This window comes from Talpa occidentalis, unplaced genomic scaffold (assembly GCF_014898055.3).
Source record: "Talpa occidentalis isolate TD23 unplaced genomic scaffold, MPIMG_talOcc4v2.1 talOcc4.14, whole genome shotgun sequence".
Lineage (NCBI taxonomy): Eukaryota > Metazoa > Chordata > Mammalia > Eulipotyphla > Talpidae > Talpa > Talpa occidentalis.
This window is the reverse complement of record NW_023601433.1, coordinates 82971461-82998153: the sequence shown is the minus strand read 5'-3', so window position 1 is coordinate 82998153 and position 26693 is coordinate 82971461. Positions and strand designations below refer to the sequence as shown.

The 26693-nt window shown below is 46.3% G+C and overlaps 1 long non-coding RNA gene across 3 annotated transcripts in view; it reads left to right on the top strand.

Moving 5' to 3' along the window:
- Positions 1-26693, top strand: part of LOC119244949 (uncharacterized) — a 128161-nt gene that overhangs the window by 30420 nt on the left and 71048 nt on the right. For 2 of the 3 annotated variants that reach the window (XR_005125164.2, XR_005125163.2), the window contains exons 1-2: positions 11215-11558; positions 22655-22761. This is a non-coding gene — a long non-coding RNA (uncharacterized LOC119244949). Of the gene's footprint in view, positions 1-11214; positions 11559-22654; positions 22762-26693 lie in introns of those variants that run through there. The other variant, XR_008551883.1, reaches the window with a different exon arrangement.

Here is a 26693-nt window from a genome sequence, read left to right as displayed (position 1 = left end):
AAACCCTCTGAGATGGGGTTTGTAAGGTGAGGTGTTCTTCCAGTGAAGACAGAAGCCCCATTCCAGGCAGAGCATAAAGCAAACACAAAGGTGTGGAGGGACCCAACTGTGGACGAGGTTTGGAGACACGAGACCGTCTGGGGTCAGGTAGGAGACGATAAGGGGTGGGGATGTGGCTTGAACTCTATGAGGCGCATATTCTTCAGTGAGGAATGTGGTGACGTGTGCTTTAGAGGGAATGTGAAGTGACATGGCACGCTTGAACTTTAGCCACACCTGTTGGGCAGGGATGGTGTTGATGACTTGGGGTCAGTGGCAGTGACTCAGGGAAGATACACTGTAGCTCTGAGTGAAGACAGTGGCCTGGGGAGGGGGTGCTCGCGGGCAGGGCATAGGGGTAAATGTGCAGAGGTCCCTAACCTCCATAAAACTCGAATCATTTTATTTAGCTGGGGAATCCATTGCTGTGTAACCTCAAAAGCCACTTGCCTACACCATTTCTTTTTTCCCTTCTAGAATGGATTTTAAGCATTGGTTAGAAACTTTTCCAAATTCCATTATCTTTCAAAATATTTTTTTTAAATACACTGTCAGGAACTCACAAAAGCATTTAATGAAAAATAAAAGATGGCTTCTTTACCTTTCACCTAGTGGACTTGAGCTCCATGGCCTTGTGGCAATGGCCTCCTTCCCATGTAGCATGGTGGATAGGAATGGGATCCCCAAGTTCTGGTCTCCTTTCTGTTTCATGTATGACTTTATGCAGGTTCACCTTCCCTCCCTGGGTCTCAGTTTTCCCCTTTGCACAAGTTGGGATTGGGTTTTCTAAAGAGGATCTTGTGGATTGCCTATTCTGGTAAATTATTAAGAAAGGCAGGAGGATGTAGGGCTAATATATTGGGGCAAGAGTCCATCTTCTATTCCTTCACTGAAGATTGACAAAATCATTTGTGAATTAAAGGCTATGAGAAATCCTATAATCAAGAAATTCTGTTTAATTTGTTGAAGTCAACTGTTTAGCATATAATGGGATGGATAAGCCTCAGTGAGGATGGGACTCTGCAATCCTACAGGACTCTGGTGTTGGGAAGCTCTGGATTTTTCTAGAATGTCCTTTCAGGTTGGGCATGCTGAGACCCCATGAGCAGTTGGACTGAACTGCTGTAACCTGCATTATCGATCAGGGAGCACTTTCCTTTCTCAAAGTTTCACAGGCTGTAGTTTAATTAATGTCCATTTTTGGAAACTCCACTTTACCAGGTTTATTAAAATCCCTAATGCCTATTTCTCAGGTCTATTCTTTCTCATTCACTAGTAAGAAAACCTGCTGAGGGAAGATACCAGTATTATAATCTTATTGCCTCTTCTTCAAAGCCTATTATTTGTTCACAAAACCACTTATTAGTGGGCCGCATTTTGGACTAGTTATTTTTTCCCTACATCATATATATTTATTGCTTTTTATGACTTAACTTATAAATATGCTTTATATTCAGGGGAAATTCCAAAACAGGAGGGCGGCAATCCTTATCTTCCGCTACACAAGCTAAGGGGTACAGATCCTCTCACTCTCCCCCTTCCCATAGAAGCTGGGGTGTGTCCAGCCCTCATTGCTGGGCCAACTCGAGGTTCTTGCCCAGGACACACTTAAACTATTTAGTATTTATCCCAGGGGCAGTGGGAAGTGTGGTGATGGTGAGAGCTGGCGTGCCCTAACTTGGGCATTGCTGTGCTGAAGTGTTGCTTGGGATTTTGGCCTCCTAGGCACCATTTTTTCTTGCCCACTATCCTCCTTGCAGATTCTGTAAGTGATTCACTTGGTGAATCAGTTGGAGTTGGAACCAAGAATTCTGAACTCTCTCTGTTAAATCCCTCTGTCTGTCCGTCTGTCCACCCATCCTTCCTCTAACATACCAGGCACAGATCTAAGAACTAGGCAAAGGTGAATAAATCAACAGAGCAGAAAACAGCAAGAAACAGATGCCATCTTCAAGTCTGGAAATTTGCAGGTGTTCACAAAGTATCTTTTAACGAAAGTGTGGGTTGTGTTTAGCAAAAGGAATGGTGCAGTACCCCAGGACAGGGTACACTGCTCTAGCTCTGAAGGGATGAAGGGATGGGGCAGTTTTCAGAATCCAGAAAGAATGTGTGGAGAGGTCTCCTGACAGCAGCATGGCCTTGGGTGGAAGGACAGAGTTGGCCTGCGGTGACCTGGCAGAGAGGGTACCCGAGGATAAATAACTTGTCAACACTTTCCTCCCTCTCTCTGATCTCCTGCCAGAGCAAGAGAAAATATTGAGTTAGGCTGTACAGGTCAGCCTCCCGCGCACAGAGCAGGAGGAAGAAGGGTGGAGAATGGATGTGGAGGACCAAACAGAAGACACCCAGCACAACAGTGTAAGGGGGTTCATGCAACATTTCTGCTCAGCAATTTCTTGTAGATTCTGTAAGTTACCTAGTGTCACAAATTTCCATTTTTCTGCCTCAATTAGGGTAAACTATTTGCAATCAAGAATCTTGACTGCTCTGGCAAAGCCATCCACCCACCCACCCATGCACCCACATATCCATCTATCCACCCACCCACCCATTCACCCACCCACCCACCTCTCTCCAGTATGTTTATACTATACTCAGAAAAGAACCAAAATATTAATGACATACCAAGTCTGCCACCACTTGCCCATCCCTACCTCATTACCCAATAGTCTTCATCTCCCCCATACTCTTCTAGTTTCCTCCACTCCAGCCACACTGCCCTCTGTGACCCATTCTCCACTCTGGACACTCTACCCTTACTTCTATCCCTGGCTCCTTCCCTCCCTCCCTTCCTGTTTCTCTCCCTCTCTTCAAGTTTTTACTCCACTGTCCTCTTCTCGGTTTGCCTTTCACTATATGGCAACTCCTCCCCACCACTGTCACGTTTCTACTCCCTGGGCTGACTTATTGTTCTCCTTAGCATATTCACCATCTCACGAATATTACATGCTGGTTAGGTTGATTGTGTGTCTCTACCTCTCCCTCCTCCAACCTTCTGGTTGGAATTGCAATTTGAGAATGAAGGGATTCTTGCTGTTCTGTTTATTGCTGTATTCCCAGTGCCCCAAAGGATCCCTGGCATATAAAATGTGCTCGATAAATATTTGTTGGACAGATAAGGGAAGATAAGGAAACAGCTTTGTGGAAGTTTCTGACCTGCCAGTGGAGAGAGGTATTTGGTCAGGACTTTTATGTGAGAGTTTCTGTGAACTCATTTCATCCCCAGAGCTGCCCGCACTGAAACTGAAGCAAGAGTTAATATGCTCCTTGGGCCTTAGGAAATGTCCTGGACTTTCCATGCCAGCTGTGCACTTGGCTTTTAGTGACTTCTCGTCCTGCTTAGGAAAACCTGAGGGCAAATAAGGGAAAAAGAGAACACTTCACACATTTAATCTTCAAAGCACTTAATAAACGCTAAGTAATTAATTCCCCTGGCTCTCTGGGAAGTGGATTTTATTGTCTCTGTTCTGGCAGCAGGGAAATGAGTGTGCCGAAGAGTTCCGTCATTTTCCCAGGACCAAGGAACGCGCTGCGAGTGGTGCCAGATTGTATTGGCACCTTCTGAGCTTCTGGCTGGGTGGTGTCCTGTTTCCCTGTTGGTGGGCAGAGGCGTGGAGTCAGATGGGGAATGGCATCAGCAGTTGGGGGAGGGCTTTCCTCCTCACACTTTGGGAGGCGGTGACTTGGAAGCTGGGAAGAAATGGCAACTCCCCCGAACCCTTCCTTTACTCAGTGCTCAAGGGCTACCTTGAGGCTTAAGTGTCAACTTTATGAAGTCAGGGCAAAGGAGCTCTTTTGCCATGCAGGCCATGGAGAAAGAGGAACAGTCTGGCTAATCAGAGTCTGTCCAATGCCCCAACTTCCATGGTCTAGACTTTTCCTTTATTTCCTCTCTGGCAACACGTAGCTATCTGATTTCACATACTCTCAGAGAAAGGCCGTCAAAGAGGTTAACTGTGCTATATTAATAATATTGATGCAGGGAATTAACATTCTTACAGTTTTTATCCCCATGGTGATATTTTTCTCTCTGCCTTACACTGAATGTTGGGAGACCTGAGTTTGTGGTTCTACCACTTGCCATGCAAGTTGGGTCAGGTTGGGCCCTGGTTTTCCCATCCTTTAATAAATAATAATAATAAAAACACTTAAGTAAATACCGTATATTTGATGATGTTCTAAGTGCTTTAAATTTATTACCTTCACAACTCTATGTAACAGGTACTATTTTTTCTTCTGATTTGATAGAGGGGGAAACTGAGGCACAGCCTGGTTAACTGGTTAACCTCAGACACAGAGCTAGAAGGTGTCAGAGCTGGGATTGACATCTGGGCATCCTGGATCTGAGTCTGGGCTCATAATCCCGTCAGTGTATGGATGGGTTGGAACCCAAATCAGTTCCAGTGTCATTTGTAAAATAACCTTCCCTCCCAAAACAAAGAAGAGCTTGAGAAACACACAAGGAACAACTGCTTATAAGAATTAGGAAATGCCTTCACAGAATTTGTGGGCCCATTATGCTCAGGAGAGTGGAAGTGTGTTGAGATCTTCAAATTTATTCCAGCTTTTTCTCTAAAAAATATGGGTAAATTCATGCTGTGCAGGGAACAGACCATGAGCCTAAAGTGGCCGTCTTTCTGGGATAGGAGGTAGAGGTTGGCATTTGGGGCTTCTGAAGCGGCTGGGACTTGAGAGGCATATTGTGGAGAGGAGTACACCCCAGAGATGTGAATCCTAAACTACCGGACAGTTTCTCCCTGATACCTGTTAAGTCCAAGTGGCGCACATGTGGAACAGCCTTCCAGAAATGCAAAGGATAGAAGCATCTGGGAGGCTGAAGAATGGTGCATAGAGAAATCAGGAACCATTGTGTTTTGGGGAGACAGATGTTGGGGTTCAGTCCTTGCTGAGGTACCGGAGACTTTGAGAACAATCTAATGAGGCATCAGAGTATTTTTCTTTGACTCCTGGAGTTTCTGCCGAGTGTATCACACATCTCAGAGAGAGAGACAAATATAGGACAGCATCATTGTTCAGTGAGATGCAGGTGGCTTGTTCTCAGGTTCCTCCTCTGGGGACACATTGTGTCAGGTCAGCAGGAGACACATGTGTCCTGACCTCTGCCATCAAGAATGTACCAGTGGCTCTTTCAGGATCCAGAAGAGAATTGTCCATACCCTGAAATCCTTCACTTTTACCCCAAGATAGTTTCAGTTCCTCCCTAACCCCCATCTATGTCACACCCAAGTCACCCACTTGAGCCATGGCCACTGTCCATTTCGTCCTCTGCCTTCCAGGTGTCAATATTGAGCAAAGGGATAGAAGCAGGACACTGTTCCCCAGAGGTCTTGTTATGTCATTGCATTTGACAAAGGTTTTGGTGATGTTCTCAGAGAAGGCTGTGAAAATGCCCATAGTTGCTTATAGAAAGAGTTGCCTAGAGGGACAGGAGGTGACTTTGGATCAGATCCTGGTTCTGCTAATGGCCGAGTGACATTTGGAAAAGTCAGCATGCTGGGGGGTTTGTCGCCTTGCCCGGTCTTTGAAATTGGCTGAATGATGTTGTGTTATTGTGAAAGATCCCAGAGCTCTATGTTGAGTGCTCAGAGAATGCAGGGCCAGGCTTTTGTTATTAGTCAGCTTCACAAACTCAGGGGATCTGGAAATCCCTGCTTCTAGAATGATTCTCCATCCCCCCCCCGACCCCCCATCCCCAGTGCTCTCACCAAAACACCAATTCATTCCCAGCCTTGTAGGGACTTGACATAAACCCACCCACTTCCCTGTGTGCGAAAGTGCTAACACAAGGTTTTGGCCCTGAGAGCTGGTTCTGTCAAGAGTAGTAAAATAGTTGTGGTTATGCCCCTGAAGTTGTTTGGGAGAACTGAGTGGTCTTGGTAGTGGTGGGGGAGCAACAGGAAGTGGCCAGCAGACTGAGGATGCAGTAATGGGAAAGTTATGCTAGCAATTTGCAGCATCTAGCTGAATCTGGGTGAACTCAGCTTCTGGGGGATCAGGAAGTTAGGAGGAATGGCCGTTCCTCTGCCCTTCTGGGGCTGGGGTCAACATCTGTGCTTGTAACTGTTAGATAAGGTTTGGCATGGTAGAGGTGGCTGGGGCCTAATACAAGTTTGACCTCTCACTGTTTTCTTAGTGAAGAGATGCCACTGGAGGGGGTTGTGAAGGCAGAGACAAGGGTTTCTGGTTGACCCCTGCAACCAGGTAAGGCCATGTGACCTGCTCCCATCCATAGGGTGTGGGCAAATGTGTATTATTCTAGGTTCAGAGACTTTAAAAAGCAGTGGACGTCTTCATGCTCTCCCTGTGTACTGATTGGCTGCAGAGGAAGCCAAGGACCTGAGGGCTGGTTGACTCACAGGATGTAACTTGTTGGGATTTCTGAATCATCTTGTGGAAGAATACACACACTGGACCTTTGTGTGAGCATAAAAAATAAACTTCCATTGTATTAAGTATTAAAATATTTTTGGGGCTTATTTGTTATAGCAACTAGTGTTGCCTAATACAAGTTAGGTATCACTAAATTCAATAATACCTTAGCCCTCCTGGTCACTAGGCCCTTGGGGTGAGGATTCTAGGACCTCTCTCCCCCCTTCATCAGCTGTATCTTAACTCTTCACATTTGAGTGAATAAAATATACTTAACTAAACCAAGAGTTGGTGAGGATGTGGGGGAATTGGGGTGCTCATTTGCTAATAGGGGGAATGTAAAATGGGGCAACCACTTTGAAAAACTGGCTAGTGGTTCTTAAAGCATTGAGCATCCACCTACCTTGTGATCCAGTCGTTGTACTCTTAGATGTTGACCCAAGAGAGAAGACAGCATATGTCCAAGCAAAGATTGGTACACACATGTACCAATTGATTTTATTAGCCAACAACTGATCACTGGTCCCCAAGCATTGTTCAAAACCTTACTGAATGTCTTGCCATTATTTCCATGAGCTTCTCTGGGAAGCTGCCCTCTTTAGGTCTCACTATCTACATTGAATTCTTAAGAAAATCTTGAATCTGATTGTGTCTCTCCATCTCTGCCACTACTACATCCTGCCAGTATTTCACAGATCCCTAAGATCTTCCTTCTTTCCTCCTTTTTGGTCTTTTTTCCCCAATGCAGTGGCCAGAGAATCCCTTTAAAAATAAATGAAATCGCATCTTTTCAATTGCTTCCCAATAGGCTCTGCATAAAGTCCGGTATCCTTACTGTGAACCACAGGTGTTGGGAACTCTGACTCCTGGCTCCGTGGTTTCTTTTTCTTTGACTACCAGCTCCAGACACACTTGTTTCCTTCTTTCTCTCAAATATGCCAGAGTCCTCTCTTCATGAAACCACATGCATGCCCTTCCCTTACCTTCTAACACGGTTTCCTCAGAATATCCATGTAACTTTTCTCATGGTCTCTGCTCAGATGTTACCTAATCAGAGAGGCTGTCTCTGAACACTTCCCCAGTGTGTTCACTTTGGCATGGACACTGTAAGAGCTGGCATGTGTGATGACACTCTCTATTGCCCCTTGCTAGAGTGACCTGCACTGTTTTTGACAGCAACTTCTTATTTCTTACTTCCTGGTTCAGCCAGGGTCTCTAAATGTGGGTGCTGATAAACAAAGTTCCAGTTGATTCCAAAAGAAAACACAACTAAAACAAGAAATAAAACTTTGTTGATTTAATTCACAGATTTTTTGGGGGGCCAGATTGTTTGTTACAGCAGCATGACCTGGCCCATCCTGACAGATACAATAACCAATCTTCCCTAGATCAGCAGCCCCCTGGTTGCTTTTCATCCTAGAACACACCAAATTAAGTTGCTCACATGACTTAAAAAAACTCCATGCCCGTCTTTGTGACTGTGAAGTTGCTTTGTTCAAGAAATCTTGACATGTGTGGGATCTTAACATGGCCTCAAATGTGCATTGGTTTTATTATTCTGAAGAATGACTTCATGTCTCTTTAAGGTCTTGCCCTATCGCCCTCCTAATTGTAGGCATCTTCAGATTGGCCATATTAACCAACTTCCTTCCAACCCTAGAGCCTACTACTGGAGAATTACATATGCCAAGGAGCCCCACTGAATTTCAGTGCTCGAAGCAGTTCTGAAGGTCACCTTACATCCACCTAACTGAATTTCTCAAACATCAACTAGTATTTTAAGACCATTCCAGACATATCACCATTTTTCAGATGAAGCTCCAGCTGTCCAACAAATGGAACATAATATTATTTGAACAGAATGATGGTCTGGGAGAGCAGACCCTGGAAACCTCAGTTAACTACCATCGTCCTTTATCCCAGACAGGTGTTACCTATAGCAAAAGACTCACAAAAATGATTTTATTTTATTTGCAACTTCATAGCCCAACCTTTTCCTCCCACTAACCCTTTTCTCTCACCTCATGCTAACTCCTGTCCAAATGAAACCATGCACCCAACCAGTTCTCTTATAAAATGCAATTTTCCAGAAAACCTGGGCTTCAGGCAAGTAAGAGCTTCCATGAGAAGCTGCTGGCAGCAGTGTGTTCTATTTTTGCATGCATCTGTTCTGTAACACTAGAGAAAACTAGTCAGTATTTAGCCTAGTTGGGTTTTAGAGGAAGGAAAAGAGGTTGTGTGTGTGTGAGAGCATTCCCTCACTCAGCATTTGGCCTTGGTTGGGCTAAGTCAACCCCAGAGTCATCCAAAAGCTCATCACGGGGGTAAGAATGGCCCTTTTTCACTGTGTTTTTTGTGATGAATACACCAGATTCATACACACGCCTATGCGTTATCCACACATCCATTTTTATATCAATAGAAAATGTTTTCCAGATGTGGGTTCGAGGTGATAGGCTTTGTACTGCTGACTTTTTATTTTCTGTTAGGTCTCAGCCCAGCCTAGCACACAGCCTATTGTTTTTATATCAAAAAGCCCGGTCGTACCTGCTTAATAAGCCAGAGGAATTTGCAGCAACCTGGGGGAACTGAAGGAATGTGGCTTTCAGATCCGATTAGAGAGATGTGGCCAGGTCCCCAGGGTTCTCAGATTCAGCTCTTTCAGCCTACAATGTCATCATTGTCCTCCGGGGCAGTGTGCTAAATGATTCAGGTTTCTGCACCCCCTCTTCTAGAGCCTGTGTGCGTGGCCCCAATGCAAACCCAGATGGGAGTTGACCCTTAAGTTTTTTCTGTTGGCTTTCTGGTCTTCCACTGTCTCTGCAAATGCACTTTGTGCTGGCCTTTGCAGGGTCATAGAGAAAGGATCTGCAGGCTGGGGTCTCTCTCTGGGAAGTCTGAGTGTCCCCAACTTTGAAGAATCTTTGCACTTTGAATTGTGCATGGCAGAGCTTGAGATTTCAGTAAGAATCCTAGTCTGGCTGTGTGACCATGGGCAAGACCCTTGACTTCTCTGAGTCTCAAATGGTTCATCTATGTACTGTCCATCTCAACGTTTCCCATTTTGGCACTATCGTGAAGATAAAATAAGATGATGCATGGAAATTTCTTTGCACATAGAAAACCCTTAAAAAACAGTAGCTAATGTTATTGTCACAATTGCTACTGTTATGATGTAAGAGAAGCCTGGACCCTCGTGGGTTTCCCACGGAGATCCACTGGTTTAGAAGTGGCTGTGAGTAACGTGACTTGTGGAAAGGCTTGCTGGCCCTGCCTTAAAGTGTCTCTTAAGATGTCTCCTTTGGCCTATCTCCCAGAGCCCTGGAAGCAAATATGGTGCCTGAGTATTCTGGAGCTACAACTGTGACTTTGAATGCTAGGAATATTTCCCCCCACGGGAAGGACCTGTATGGATGTGGGCCAGCTCCAGCTCAGAGGCAGAAAGTGAAAACCTGGCGGCCCTGGGGTCAAAGCCAGCTCAAGTTTTCCCTTTGCTGTGAGCCTTCTTTGCTCAGGGAGGAATCCAAATACGTGAGCAGGCTGCAGGAGATGGGGCTGAGTGAATAGACACCTAGAGGACATCATGATAGGATGGGTAATGTTGATGACGTCATCTCGATCATTTCCGGGCATTATGTATTCTTTGCCAGGGAGCAGGCTAGGTGCTGTCGAGGCTCTGATGCCCTCTCCAGAGAGCAGGACGCTGAGGCTTAGCCTGTGACCCCACAATAGTAAACCCGCTGGATCTGGGTTCAGGGTGCCTCATCTAGGAGCTCTTGCTTCAGCACCCCCATGCGAGAGGGCTTCCTGACTCGGTGGGCCAGATGGTGAAGCTTTGAGTTGACTTTTTGCTGAAATCCCCAGGAAGCTCCCTTGTTCCCTTTCAGCTTAGGATGACATGGTAGAAGATTACATCACAACAGCAATATTTCAACCCCCTTTTCAAGGAAAGATACTATATTAAATAGTTTATGTGTGGCAATAGATTAAGAAGACCGTGATCTCAAGGAATTGCACAACACCTCTCAAAAGGATGACTTGGGTCTTCATTATTTCCTCCAATAATTTCATTGTGAGAATGGTTATAAACACCACAGATCTGTATTTCCACGCACAAAGAGGAAAGTAGCTGTCAGAGACATCACCAAATAGTTGGTTACTTTTGTGTGTCTGTTATTTTAATTTTTGAATATTACACTTTTATTTATTATTCCTATTTAAAGTTTATTTTCTAATTAAATAAATCAACAACAAAAGACATACCATGAAGACTCACCCCCCCTCTTGTCCACAGCCACCCAGTTCTCCTTTGAGGGGCAACTGAGGTTTTCAATTTCTCGCACATCTTAGAGTCAGTGATCAGAATTTGAGGAGGAGAAAGGGAATTTTCCTTTTAATGCATATTTGTTTGATAGCTACTGTTGGAGTTTTTGACAATAAGCTTAGTGTAAGGAAAATTAAAGGTCATAAAAAAGATCATTAAAGTGCCCTACGCCCACCTCCCCAAACCCTACCTTCTCAGCCCAGGGACCGCATCTTTTGTCCCAGGTTCAGAAGCAGAAGCCACAAAAGCACCCCCTCTAACGGGTACTGCGTTCGCTCGGTCTCAGTAGCTCCAACGCTTGATACTTCAACTGGAATGGAGGAGAAAATTATGGGGAGGCCTTTGATCTTTGGACCCATCCTCTTGATTGATCTCCATGGCAACCCTCAGGCCCCCAAGGGGTGGAGAATGCACCCCATTGTTCTGTCTCCCCCACCTTCATTCCATCTTAATTACCTGTGCTGATTCAGGCTGGTTCCATCCCAGGCTTCCCTTTGCACTGGAGGGTCCGGGAGATGTGCAGGAAGATAAAACACACCTTGTTGTCCCCCCCCAGTTCCTGCTTCTCTGTTCCTTTCTCTCCCTGCCTCTCGGGCGGTCAGATGCTGCCCCTGCCAGCCTGGGCTTGGATTCCAGTCTAGTGACCCGAGTCCATGACGGAGTCCCATAAATCCTGCGTGGGAAGTCATTCAGCACCTTAGCGCTTTCTCGTGTGTACAAAGGGATAAAAGTGGTCCTCATCTTAGGACTGAAAATGAAACACCTTCAAAGCACAGCGACGGTCACATTGTAGTGATTCACAAAGGTGATGTGGCTTTATTTATAAGAGACTTCCTGGGGATCTGGATAACTTCTCTAGATTTAATAGTGATTGAACTTTTATTGTCAATATTGGTCCATCCACACCCCCCAGCCCCCACCCACCCACCCACTCACCCATCTATATCTATTATGTGTCTACCTATCTGTCTGTCTGTCTCTCTCTCCATTCATTCACATCTAGTTTTCCTTCCTGTCTCCCTCTACTGCTTTCCCCCCCCCCACCCCCGCCTATATCTGTCTGTCACCTGTTTTCCATGTCTGGCTTGATGATGTCCTCTCTGTCATACCCACACCCACGCACTATCTGTTCACCTCATCCTGTCAGAGCTGCTCGCCTACCCCACCCCAGCTTTTGCATGTGTTGTTCCCATTGCTGTGAGCGTCCATTTCTGTCCCTCATCCCTGGCTAGCTCTGCCCATCAGGTCTCGGCTGAGAAGTCACTTTCTGCTGGACCATCCTCCATTCACCAAGACACGCACTGCAGCGGCTCCTCCCACATCTTAGCATTTATCAGTCTGCGTCGAAATCGTCCATTTCCTTCCCTGAAACCCCTTCTTCAGTTTGCTAGCCCCTGGGTAGCTGGGTCTGTGTCCTGTCCCTAGCAGAGTGTCTATCTAGAACATTCTCAGTAAATCATTGGATGCGTTCATTTGACGGATATTAATCGAGCAGCTGCTATGTGTCAGGCTGCATAGTTGTGAACACTCCTCAGGAGGTTTCTGTTCCTGTGCGGGTGGATGAATGGGCATTGGACCCTAGCATGGCTGCCCATCAGTCAGATGGAACGTCCTGTTGCCTGTGTATCCCGGGATTCCCATCTCTGTGCCTGCTTAACCCCGTGCCAGAGCTGGGGGAGTACACCGCTGTCTGTGTGATGCTCTAGTGCTTTGAAATTTCAAAGTTGGGTGATAAGTGTGTGGGTGCCATCTGGACATGGGCCCAGAAGGCTCAGCAGACTGTACCTCATGCCCTCTGCAGCCCCAGGACCCAGCTCAGGGCTTGGCCCTGAATGGGGCCCCCAGTTAACGTGAGCTGGAGCTGAGTGAAGTCAGGGTCTCGCTCCTCCTTCTGGCTGAGGAAGGATCTTTGGTCCAGGGGGCCTCTTGCACAAATATGATCTCATCCGCCGCTTGATGGTGTGTTTAATTTTTTTAAAAAGATTTATTTTATTTATTTATGCATGCAAGATCTGGGGTGCAGGCCAGAGGTTTGGGGGAGGGGTGAGAGGATTCACCAGAGACAGAGTGGGGAGCAGAACAGGCAGACTGACGAAATACACTGCTGAGGGGAGCAGCAGGTGAGACAGGGGAGATCTGCTGCACCATGTGGGATTCTCGCTGGCCAGCCAGAATTGAACCTGCACTGCAGAGGCAGTGGACAGCTTCACAGGGCTGAGGTGCTGAACCGCCTGTGCCACCGGGGAGGCCCTGGCCAGATTGTTCAAATGAATGAAGCTGATCAAAGATGTATTAGACAGGATCCCGGCAGGAAACGGGTGATAACCCCAGATCAGGCCATGGATGGGAGTTTACTGATGTGGGAACAGATGTCTGGGAAGGATGTAGAGGAACTTAAAGGTGGAGGGAAACAAGAGGAATGGTGTGGTCCCCTGAGGCTGGGAGCTTGTGGGTACTCTCACCTCCGTTAGGCTGAAGGAAAAGTTATTGATGAGGATAACTCTATGGAGATAGAGGAGCCCTGGTGCAGTCAACCAGCAGAGACTCAGGGAACCCACAGAGAGGGAGCTGGGGACCAGTTTCCGTACTTCACTCCTGCTTATATTCCTCCCAGTTCTCCTGTTGGCCAAGTCCAACTTGAATCATATGGAGCCATAGAGAACACTCTCCAGGGCAGAGATGTGGGTGGAGAGCGACTTCAGGGACCTGGAAGATGGATGTAGGATAGCTTTCACTTCCACAAGAACATATGCTATGTTCTCTGAAAAACATGCTCTTCTTTGTCTGCCTTAAATTCTCAGTGTCTTAGTTTCCCATTCTTTAAAGTGGGAACAACAACAGCAACAATAAAATAGCACCTACTTACCAGCCCTTAGTGAACTGTTGTGAGGATTAAATGAATTAGTTCACATAATGAACATAAACTGTCCCAAGTAGGCATTTTCATTTTGTCATCGTCACCATGATCTTTTGTTTCTCTACTTTTGAAAGAGACATGGGTACAAGTTGTATTTTACTATGCCTTTACACAGTGAAACAACAGTGAGAGCCTAATGAGAGAGTGAGACACAATGAAACACAGTGTAAGGAGACAATAGGGAATGGTGGGGATTGTGGCAAAAGGCAGAGTCCTCAAGGGACCACCCACCACTGAGCCCTAGCTGGTTATGACCTTGTAGGAATGTGAACTGAGCGTTGCTATAACTTTCAAGTATTTAAGAAATGCTGAAAACTGGAATTTCTATTTGAAAGCTTCTGATTTTTCAGTGTTGCCAAATGACTCAAATATTAACAAGTTTATCATCTAAGCCAGCACTCAGTGAGCCAAATAAAACAGGTCTGGGCGGCTGGATTCAGCTCACATGGAGCTAGTTGTGAGCTTTGGTTAAGCTTATGCCTGTGGACCGGAGGAAGCTGTTGGCTTTTCAAGGGAGAGAGGGTATGACCTTGGCCCCATGCAGAAGCCTGAAGAAGTGAGGCCTGAGCTAAAAGACCAGAGAGATAAGATAAAGCATCCTTGACCTAAAACATAAGAGCAGGGAGAATGCTTGGGGGAGGGACGTTAGGGGACAGTAGGGGTGAACTGTCTCATTAAAGGGGCCTGGGTGGGTTTTCCAGAAAGGGGAGAGTGGTCTGAACACATTCAGAAGCGCCATGTGGCCAGAAGCCCGATTTCCGCTGGATGACTGTAGACAGTGCGCTTTTCTCTGTCCAGAGTTGTCCACTGTTCTTTTGGGGGCTGGAGAGCCAGAAGCCAGTTCTAAGAGAATCATGGCAGTTGGAGGAATCACCATCGGCGCCTTCTGTGCTTCTCGGGAGAGACCAGGCGGCAGGCAACGCTGCCCTGTGCTTCGGGGTTGCCCAGCTTCCTACCCCCCTGGGTTGGGGTCCAGCTCTCCTGCCTCCTTTCCTTAAGCGACATAAAAATGTGGATTTGAATTCCACATCTTGGGCGAGCAGCCGGGATGCAGAGCCGGTACAGACGGCCTCTCCCCGCACACATCTGTTAGATGCATCGCCCGGCGATCTCGGCTTGTTCCACAGTGAGCAGAATTACTTCCTCTCATTACTCCCCACGTCGCTTCAAAACCACACTCAGAAAAAGAAAACCACGGAAGGGGACTTGGCCAAGCATACCGCCCTCGCTGACCAACTTTCCGAGCTTAGGAGCCTGGGCGGAGGCGAGGGGATGGCGCAGGGGTGAGGCGCAAGGGTGAAGGGGGTGCAGGACGGCTGTGTGGAAGGCAGCGGGCCACTCTGGTGATATTTTCCTCTGGCTTCTGCCGCGCCTTTCTGCATGTCTCTGACTGGGTTCCGGCCTCATGTCCATACAAATGTCTGTGTGTCTGTGGGTCTCTGTGTCTGTCTGTCTCCACCTGCTTCTCTGTGTGTATGGGTCAATCGGTGTGCTGTGCGTCGATTTTATTCATGACCTTTCCAGCTTTCTCGAGACACCGGCCTAGAACATGTAAGTTTCAGGTGGATAATGTAATGATGGACATGCCTGTGTGTTGCGGAATGTTTGCCACCATCAGTGTGGCCAACCTCTCCACCCCTCACATACGGGCACTGAGCCACAGTTGGGTCCAGGGGGACCAGGGCCTGGCATAAGGGACTCGGGGTCTCCGTGGGCTGGGTGTGTCTCGGGGATGCCATGTAGTGTGATTACACGTTCACGTTTGCATCATGGTATCACCTAACAAGGCAACTCTTAGAACGTGTCCTCGTTAGTGAAGCTTGAGTGTAATGATCGTTTTTGCAGGAGGTGGGTGATAACTTGGAGGTCTGCTCTCTGGGCAGCTTTCAAGTTTGCACACAGGCTTGTTCCCTGTAGTCCCCACGAGGGGTCCTGGAGCCCAGAATGTATTCACTCCCTCCTGGGAGGCTTGGCCTTGCACCGCCGCCTCTCCCCGTCCCATCACGGTCCACTGCCCTTCCACTCTCTAGTTCTGTTCCTGTGAGTTTGGCTTTGGAAAATTTTACATGTAAATGAGGTTCTATGGGGTTTGTCTTTCTCCTTCTGACTTACTTCGTTTGGTATAATGCTCTCCAGGCCCACCCGTGTTGTCACAAGGGGCAGGGTTTCCTTCTTCATGGCTGAACGTTATCCCACTGGGCACAGACACCCCAACTTTTTGACACCCGCTCATCTGCTGGGTGTGTCTATTTTAGATAGTGCCCATTTTGCAGTTGCACACACAGGCATTCCTATTTATCTTACCAGCAGCCGATGAGCTTAACACTACAGATGCCTAAGTTTGACTTGCCCATTCATTCCTGTATCTACTCAGCACCCCCGTGTGCCGGGCACTGTCTCCAGCTGGGGGAAGCGGCCACGAAGGAGGCACACACATTTCTGGTGGCTGCGAGCTCCTGTGCACGTGGAGAGCGGTGTGCCGCTGACTAGGACATAGAGAGGCTGCTTTTCTGGCTAAGTGATGGACCTACATACAGAGTGTCCAGAGGATGGTCGTCAACTTGAGCCCTGGCTTAGAATGCAAGTGCCCTGGGCAGGCCCTGAGGTTGGCCTCCCCCTCTTACAGGTCACATCTGTGCCACCTGAAAACGGGGCTCTGTGCTGGATATGTCACGTGACAGTTGCCTTTGTTATTTACCTGTCGGAAATAATGTACCCTCCAGAGTTCAGGGTCTTGCAAACATTCCCCTGCTTCACATGGCCAGGGACAGTAAACCAGGTGAGCCCCCCTTGTGTATCCTTCTGCAGGGGCAGGGGGTGCAAATGCCGATATGCAGCTCCCTCTTTTTGTCCTGGATCCATCAGGAAGCCGCTGTGGGCAGGTGGGGGTCTGATACCACAGTCTTGGGTTGGGACATTGACTCCGCCCCTAATGGCCTGGGTGTGCTTGAGTGAATGGTCTCAGGCTGGGCTTGGGTGGATACCAACCTTGAGGGTGAAGTGGGGAGGCTGGCAAGGAAAGAAGGGAGGGTTGTTTTCAGTCTTCCAATCGGAGCTCTTGCCCTCCGGGGGCTGGTTCATACATAGATTTCTCTTGCTAACGCAGAAAACAATGGTATGTTTCAAGAGCCGGCAGCAAGAACTTAATGAGCCTGTTTTACATGCCGGGGACTTGACATACATCCCTTTGTAGGTGCGGTCTCCCTCTGGGGTAGGTAGTGCTGAGCCCATGTCACAGATGGAGAAACTGAGGCTCAGGACGGCTATGATGTTTGTGCAAGCTAATAAGTCATGGATGTGGGATAAAACACAGACCTCTTTGGCTTCAAGGACAGTCCCTGCCACTTCTATAGTTTCATGGTTGTGAGTGCACGGGGACAGATGGAGGTTTGGAGGGGCTGGATGTGGGCAGAAGTAAAGTAGGGTGGGTTGGAAATGAAGACATTGATGCATGGCATTTGGGAGGAAGCCCATGGAACATCCTGGTGTCCAGAGAAATAGAGTTACTTGTGTCGAGTTATGGAAAGAAGACCGAGGGAGAGGAAGACCAAGGGAGAGGAAGGTGCTTAGAGGACCCCGAGGTATTTTCTTAGGATACTGGAGATGTTCTTTCTTCCTCCCAGAATGCACCAGATTCACTGCTCTCTTGTCCTGCCTTTGTAGATTTGGGGATCACAGAGCTGGGAGTGGGATATGGAGATCTGGGCTGGCAGGGAGGCCTCTGAATACCAGTATCAGCGCATCTCTTTGGGGGACAAACCAAGCAGAGTGTTCACTCAGGTGGGTGGAATCTGTTTGTTCTGAAGCTCTGGGACTCAGGTACTGTTTCTCGGTGAGATCTAAAGGTGAGAAGAGGATAACCCTTTGGACCAGTCAAGGCACTTGAGGTAGTGAGCCTCCCATTCCTGGGGGTATGTAAGCAGAGCTGCAAAGTTCCAGGATGGGACTCTTATTTGGGGTAAGAGGTTGAACTCCATCATCTCTGAAGTTCTTTTCAATGCCCAGTCCCATGTTTCTGTGCCATTAAGAGGTTGGTTCTCTTCAGGGTCAAAGAGTTGGGATATATATATAGCATCTACCATTTTCGCTGAGGCTCAGCCACTCAAGAATCACTGGCAAGGTTTTCTTCCTTTTGAGTTTCAATAATTCCTTCCCTTTTGTCTAAACCAGGCACAAAGGTAGACATGCAATCCAGGAGACATTTGATGTTGGGAGGTAACAGGGTGTTTCTGAACTGGGTTAGAATCCTGCTCAAACACTCACCAACTGGGTGACTTGAGCAGGTAAGCGAAACTTCATTTTCTCCATCTGTAAACTAGGACTAGGAATAGATCCTCCCCCTACCCCCACCCGCTGTTTTATGAGATACTCCATGGAAAACTGTCATAATATTATCACTTCCTAAATATCAGCTCTTACCATTACTTATTCCACAGATATTAATGGAAGGCAATTAAGTGGCAAACCTGGGGAATCGTGGGTGATATGTAAAAAGAAATAAGATCCTTCCATTGCTCCAGAAAGCCCTTGTCTTCCTCCTCGTAGGGTCATCCGTGCGGACAGAGGAAAGCCAAGAACACACCCTCCTCTCGATTTTCACCACATTTCCCCACGAGGTCCTGTTTGGATGAAATCCAAGGCTTGGGTGATGGTTGGGCCTTGATTTTATCAGAATCGGCTTTTCCCAAGAAGACTGCACATGCTATTGATATTTAATATAGTGTTATTTATTACTTGTTGAATACCCAGAGTCTGTTCAGCCCCTTACAAGAGATAAGGGAGATAAGTCCTGGGCCCCCGGGGGGTTGCCATTAAAGCAGCTCAGCCTCCAAGTGCACCGGCGAAGAGGCAGCTCAGCTGCCCACAGCTCGTTGACTAACTCGCTTATTTTCCCCAAAGAGAAGGAGACTGAGAGGTTGACCCTGGCTCTTTGCAGAGTTTTCCCTAACATAGGACGGACAATAACAGCAGATGCTGCTAACACTCACTAAAACATAGCTCTTCCTGAGCCCAAAGCTGGGAGCAGTAAGTCATCAGAGTCCATAACCTGAGTTTGGATTTCTTGTCCTCCTTTATAAGTTTCCTACTTTAAAACTTTGTGTTCGGAATTATTTACCACATGGGGATAGGCAGATGAGGAAGTTGTCTTTTTTTTTTTAAGATTTATTTTTATTTATTTATGCATACAAGAGCTGGGGTGCAGGCCAGAGGTGCAGGGGGTAGGGGTAGGGGGTGAGAGGATTCGCCAGAGACAGTGGGGTGCAGAATAGGCACAGTGACTGAAATCCACTGCTGAGGGGAGCAGTGGGTGAGTCAGGAGAGGTCTGCTGCACCATGTGGGTCAGCAACCTGCCCGGGGATTGAACTCGTGCTGCAGTGTGGCTGCGGATAGCTTGAGACCGGTGAGACTTAACCCCTGCGCCACCAGGGAGGCCCAAGGAGGTTGTCTTTTTAATGATGGAGAAAGAAATACAGACGGGTGCCATTCTGCCTGTGTTCAGGACCTCTTGCTGGGCTGCTATCATGCCCCAGACCATCACGGCCTCCTTAGCAGAGACACCGTGAAGACACATTCGTAAGAGCACATTACTGCGCCACTGTTCTGCTTCCAGAAAGGAGACAGGCCCCAGAGATCCATGAAAGAACTTTCTGGGTGTTTCTTAGTGATGTAGTCCTATGGGTCCCACGAGGGTCTGTTTTGTCCAAAGTGACAGGAAAACAGGATGGAAATGAAACACGAAGGGGGGTTTGTAAAGTCCAGGTGGGGACTTGCCTTCCTGGGGTCAGGCCAGTCCCTCACCCCAGAGACAGCCTTGGGAGTAACCCTGGACTCTTAATTTCTGTTCTCCTCATGCCTGTTAAATCAGGGCATCTCGAAGCCTCTGCCTACACCCCAGTCCAGGCGACCACCCTCTTTTCTATCGATAGAAGAAGAGAACAACTTCCTAGTAGGTCTTTTTGTCTTTCATTATTGCCATCACCACTGCCATCATCATTATTTTAATCAAATTTTATTGATCTGCCAATCATTTACATAACTACTGAAGCACAGAATTACAACCTCATGCTCCACATGCACATGTGGCTCACTTACCTTCCACCAGAGCTCCAGGGCCACTGCTGTATCCCTTCCTTCTCTGTGCTCTTCTCACTTCCCATTGGTCACCACCACAGTTTTCAGTCTAAGAGTTATCTTTGTGGGTTGTTTCTGTTCCACAAATGAGCGAAGCCATCTGGTAACTGTCTTTCATTTTCTGACTTACTTCACCAAGCATCAGCAACTCAAGGCCCTTCCATTTCATTTTTACTAGCTGAGTAGTATTCCATTGTGTATATGCACCAAAATTCCTTTATCCACTCATCCATTGATGGGCATTTAGGTTGGTTCCACGTCTTGGCCCTTGTGAATAATGCTGTTGTGAATGTGGGGGTGCATAAATCTTTTCATGTTAGTTTCATATTCTTTGGATAAATAGTCAGCAGTGGGATCACTGGATCAGATGATATTTCTATCTTCCACCTTTCCAGGAGTCTCTCTACTTTTCCCATAGTGGCTGCACCAATTTGCTTTCCCACCAACGGTGAAAGAGAGCTCCTGTTTCTCCACACCAGTGCCAATGCTCTCTGTTTCCAGTCTTTTTGATAGAGGCCACTGTCTTCTTATTGCCTGGTTCTGCCTCGAGGAACCCCATGCTCTGCCCTTAGGACGCCCCATCCACCAGCCAGCTCCAGACTCATCCAAGGCGCCATGTTTATTGTATCCTTACGCGTTCCATCACCCAACATGTGCACAATAGTGCTACCATTTTTATTAGTTTCCTATATTTTTAATGTGCCCCCAACAAAGTTTTTGAGTGTTGCCCCCAGCCCCCTCTATGCATGTCCCCCACAAGCCCTGTGGTTCTGAGATTTTCAGGTCTGTGTCTACCACATCCCTGCAGAACTGTGCTCCCTGCGTCTGGCTTCTTTCTTTCAGCATGTCTCCTGTTTGTGAAATTCATCTACGTTACTGCACCAGGCTGCGGCCTCATCGTCCCCCACGCCACATTTGACAGCAGCATGTAAGGATAACCCTATTTATTTATCCACCCTGCTCTGACTGGGCGTTTGGGTTATTTCTAGTCGGTGACTATTTCAAACACGGTGTCTTTTGGCATTTCTCTTGTGCATCCACCTGGGAGTTAAGTGTGGCTCTCAGGCGGGAGTGTCTGCAGCTCTAGTGGAAATGGCCAGTTTCCAAGGTGTGATACACACTTACTCTCCCTCCAGGAATTTATGAGATGGCCTAGGTTGTCTATTGATTTACCAACTGTGATATAAAAATAAATACTTGATCTTTGTCCCAGGTTTTTGGCTCACAGCTTCCAAAATCCTTGCAATGTCTGGAGCTAGGATTGTCTGTTGCATACTAATGAGATGACTGATAGTGAGGGGCCCCTAGGTAGCTTCAGAATGGGGGTGGCAGCCAGAAGGGACCCAGGCGTCACTAGCTGCTTGGAACTTTCTGTCTCTTCCCACTTCACCTTTGGGAACTAGCTGATCGCCAATGACTAATGATTCAATCAACTGTGACTTCATAATGAACCTCCCCAAAATACTTCAACAATGGGGTTTGGATTGCTTTTGGGTTGGTGTGGACATTGAAGAGGGAGACTGGCACCCCTTGAGAGGGCATGGGGTATGAGAACCCCCATCCCAAACCTTGTCTTATGCATCTCTTCCATGTGGGTGCTACTGAGTTGCATCTTTTATCAAAGCAGGTACTATAACTACATTGCTTCTGTAAGGTCTGGAGCAAACTGACTGAATGGGGGTGGCAGGGGATATGGGCACATGAGATTTCCTGATTTGTAGCCCAGTTGGGCAGTGTGGATACTCTGGGGACCCGACAAGTAAGGATAGTTTTGGGTACCGAGCCCCTAAGCCTGGGGAAAATGACACCAAGTCCAGGTAATTAGTGTTGAAATTGAAATGAATGAATTATAAGGTGCTGACTTGGTGTCCTGGAGATTTGGAGAAGTGGTCAGTGTCAGGACAGATGTCATCCATTTTTTGTAAAAGGTGTGGTGAGAAACCAGCTCTTTTTTTTTTTTTTTTTCATTTAGCCACTGGCAAATGTCTCACTCTGTCCTTGAACTTGTCCATAATTTCACCCTATCCAACAGCCAGAATGAACTTAAAATATGAAGCTCTAATCATGTTACTTATTAAAAGCTCAGTCACTATTGCCTTTTTGATAAGCTCTGGCTTCAATCTCCCAACTCATCCTTTATCACTCTTCCTCTTGCTTTTTTTGTTCCATCCGGGGATTAGGGGTAGGGTTCGGTTCTTTTAAATTCCTTGAGTGAGCTTTGCTCTGTCTTGTACTAGGTCTTTGAAATGAGCCACCCTTTGCCCAGAACATTCCTTATCAGTCCTGCTCCTTTCTTTAAAATAAATTTCTGATCACCTTTCATGTCTCATTTTAACAAAGCATTCCTTCAGCAGAAATCCAACTTCTCACATGAACTTAGATCAGGGGTCACCAAATTATCATCTGTGGGCCAAATCTGGCCCACCCTCTGCTTTATAAATAAAGTTTTATTGCAATAGAATATGCTTGTCCATTTACAAGTTCCCTGTGGTTGCTCATGCTAGGACAGAGTTCAGTAGTTGAGACAGACACCAAATGGCACACAAGGCTTAAAAAATGTTATCTAGCCCTGTGAAGACAAAGTTTGTCCACCCTGGACTAGGTCACCCAGTTACACGCTCCAGTGGTATCCTGTTCTTTTGAGAGCTTCATTACACACGATTCTATGTCATGTCTCTCTTCTCTGCTGGAACGTAGGCTTCATGAGAAAGATGACTTGTTTTCTGCTCTAACCCTGTCTGGCAAGTATGACAACCCTATAATGTATGGATCAGTGAATTAATTAAACGGCTAGTCATTGCTAAGACAGATATGGCTACTTCCCCTGACAATATCTTTTCCATTTCCTTAGAAATAGCCCTGATTTGATGTGGACAGCAATGCAGCAACTAAAAAGTTGTTTCTGAACTTCCCTTGCAGTTGAGGATATTCAAATGACTGCGTTTTGATCATTAATGGGTAAGTGGAAATGTGCATGAAGCCTTGGGAAGATGGATTAAGAAAACTGACTCATCTACCCACCTCCTCATTTCTGCACCTGCAACCTGGAGTGTTTATGTGATGGTGGAGCTCCAGCAGCTACCTTAAACAATAAGACAATTCAGGTGTAGGAAAAAGATAGAAGGTGCCTGTCTCTTCCTCTCTGCAAACTTCATGGACTTGCCATATAGTCCTTGATTATCCACGTTAGGAATACTTTTATGAGTGGAGAAGTAAAATCCAAAGAGTTGAAGCCACTGTAATTGGGCTTCAGTTCCTAACCACTCTAATTGGGGGTTTTATTCCCTTAGAAATACTGCTCTTTCTCCCCCTCCCCCGATCTTGGATGGCTTCTTTATTTCTAAGACCAATCCAAACACGTCCTTCCTTTGTGATAATTTTTCAGACTTTCATCTTGGGCTGGTGCTGCATCAGAGCTCTGATGTTGCAATACACCCTGTCTGACAAACCACCAGCAATTCACCTTCATTGTCTTAATCTCACTTAATCTTTCTGTTTTTGACACCTGGCCTCTTCCTGTCTTCTGGTTTGGAGACAGAGTGTTGCTAAAACTTGAGATGGAAACCACATTCCCCTCTCCTTTGACCTTTATTTGATTATTTACCTCATAGGCATGTAATAACCTTCACACCACTTGCGGGTACAATGGTAAACCTGCCCTGTAAGGTGCTTACCTTCTAATACCCCAAATGGAGAACAGCCATTTCTTTTGCTTAAAAACAAACTTAATTATCTGTCACCTATCAATCATCAATTTTCTATGGTGTATCTATCTGTCTACCTGTTCTGATATTGCATGTGGTAAGAGGGAGGTTTCCAAATAGAAATATGGTGATTATAAAAAGGCATGAATGAAGTAACAAGATGATTTAGTGCAGAGATTGGTTAATTAGAGCCATGAGCCAAATCCAAGTCTGCCGCTTCTTTTGACTTGATCAGAATGGGTTTTACCTTTTCTAGTGGTTGAAAAACAAAACAAAAACAGATTAATAATTAGTGACATATAACATTTACATGAAGCTCAAACCTCAGCATCATTAAAAAGGTTTCATTAGAACATGGTCACGTTCATTCATATATGTACTCTATGAATGTGACAGAGACTGACCGCAGGCGCCACAGAGCCTGACATATTGCTTTCCTACCCTTTATAGGAAACATTTTTCTGGTCTCTAACTTAACTGAATCCCTCTCCACCCCCGTCCCATACGAAGATAGAAACTAATCACCAGGTTTGGCAAAGTCACGACAATGCCCACGGGTTCATCGTGAGAAACTTCCACTGTGAGTTGGCATTTTTCTGGTGGTTTTCCACGTCCACCTCAAAACTACTAAGAAATAGTTCAATGCGATCACCACTCCTAGCACCTTCACCTGGAGAAATTCAGCAGGCCCCCGAGAGTGAGACAGAATTCTCTCCCTCAGGAGGAAGAGTGGCCCCAGGGAAAGATGGTGATGCCGGGACTTACTCGCTTCCCAGTGACTCAAGGTAGTTCAGCCAGGTCTCACTGTTCCCCTCCAGGAGTGGGGGCCCTCAGGACAGCCAGGCTCGCGGTCAGCCCGTGCTGCATGTGTTTCTCCGGCGACAGAGACCTAGTGTTGCAAGCACATCAGATATTTGCGAAGTCAAAGTCCCGGATCACAGTCTCATTCCAAAGGAACTCAGTGTTTTTCACTGTAATTGAAGTTGATTTGTTTTATATTTACCCTCTAAGGTCAGGGAAACCTGGATCAGACATCAATCTACCTGCTCTCCCCCTGAGCATTTCGAATCCCTTCTCCACGACATAAATGGTCCCAAGCTTCTCCATCCTCTGCTCGTCCTTACTTTGTTCTTGTCACTGGGCCGACTCAGAGAAAAACCTTCCTAAGCCTATGAAGCGCTTCATCATTGGGCCTGCACTCAAGTGCAGTCAGCCAATTTCTTTTACTCTTAGGACCCTTGCTGTTATTATTTGGGTGACATCTTGTACTAGTAGAACCTGGCATTAAAAGAAAAAAAGAATTTATTTGCTTCACATCTGCTGAACTAAATGAATGCTTTGTACCCATCGCAACAAATTAATTTTCTGGGAACAATCAATGCATTGATCACAGAAAAAAGACCAGACTATTCAAGAGGATCCCCCAATTTGTGAAATTGGGGGTTCTGGCCCCAGGGTTTAAAAAAATATTGTATGACTTGTGAATTCATTCTTGGTACAAAAGACTCAATAATATAGAAAGATATGGAGTCAAATGTACAGACTTTCCCTTTAACCCCCCAACCCCTGCCTCCACTTGTGCTCCTCGAAGGTAATGGTATCAGCAGTTGGGGACCCATCTTTGAGCTTCTGTTTCTTTTTCTTTTCTTTTCTTAAAGATTTATTTATTTACACATACAAGAGCTGGGGTACAGGCCATAGGTGTGGTGGGTGAGAGGATTCACCAGAGACAGAGCAAGGAGCAGAACAGGCAGACTGACGAAGTACACTGCTGAGGGGGAGCAGCGGGTGAGACAGGAGAGGTCTGCTGCAACATGTGGGTAGCTTTCCTGGCTGGGGATCGAACTCATGCTACAGTGGCTACAGGTTGCTTCATATGTTGCGTCTTAACCCCTTGTGCCACCAGGGAGGCCCCGAGCTTCTGTTTCTGGGAGGGATTTTCCTCATGAGTTGCTTTTAATTTTTGGCCATGATAAACATATTTGTACACATCTGAGTAGTTTTGCAGGATGTATTCTCAGAGGTGGCAATGCTGGGATAAAAGATAGGACTAGTGTATATTTTGCTAGACAACTGCCAATTTGCTTTCAAGACTTTCCTAACTTAAACTTCCAATAGGAGTGCATGGAAGTAATTGTTTTCTTGCATCTTCACTGATGTTAGATGTTAATTTAAAATGTTTTGCCCTTTAGGCAAAGAAGAGTAGCTCATTATTATTTTTTTAACATTTATTGCAATATAATTAATGCCTAGTGGTTTGTTGTAAATTTACCCTACTGAGGATGCAGTCAGATGAATGTGATGTGTAACCATCCCTGTGATGAAGAAATAGGACATTTTCTTCACCCAGAAGTGTTCCCTCATGTCCCTTAGTGATTCATTCCCTTATCCCCTCTTTAGTCCCTGGAAACCACTGATTTGTTTCTGCTTGCTTAGATTTAACTTTTCCAGGATGTCACAGAAATGCAGATCATATCATGTGATCCTTGGTGTCCGACTCCTTTCACTTAATACAACAAATACTTTTGTGCTCTATCCACACAGTTGTGTGCACCCATGATTTTCTCCTTTTCATGGCTGTGTAGTATTCCATTGTTTACCCCCCATTTGTTTATTTATTTATTTTTTTAAGGAGATTTATTTGTTTATTTATACAAGCACCGGATACAGTCAGAAGTGAGGGAGGGTGAGAGAATTCACCAGAGCCAGAACAGGGAGCAGAACAGGCAGACTGACAAAGAAGTACACTGCTGAGGGGAGCAGCGGGTGGCAGGAGAGGTCTGCACGCCATGTGGGACCCTCACCCAGCAGCCCGGGAATGAACCGGTGCTGCAGAGGCCATGGGCAGCTTTGCAGCCCAATGCTCAACCTCTGCGCCACCAGGGGAGGCCCCCCATTTGTTTATTAATCCACCATTCAATGGACATTTGGGCTCAGTAGTTTGGGCTATCATAAAGAATTATGCCATACATATTCATTTTTAGTTCTTCATGTAGACATGTTTTAATTTCTTCTGTATAAATACCTAGGATTGGCATTTCTGGGTTATGTTGTTAATATATGGTTACTTGATAAAAAATGGCAAACTGTTTTCTAAAGGGGTTGGACTCTTTTGCATCCCCATTACATTAGTTTGCTAGGACTGTTGTAACAACACAACACAGACTGGGGGGGTACTTAAAGTAC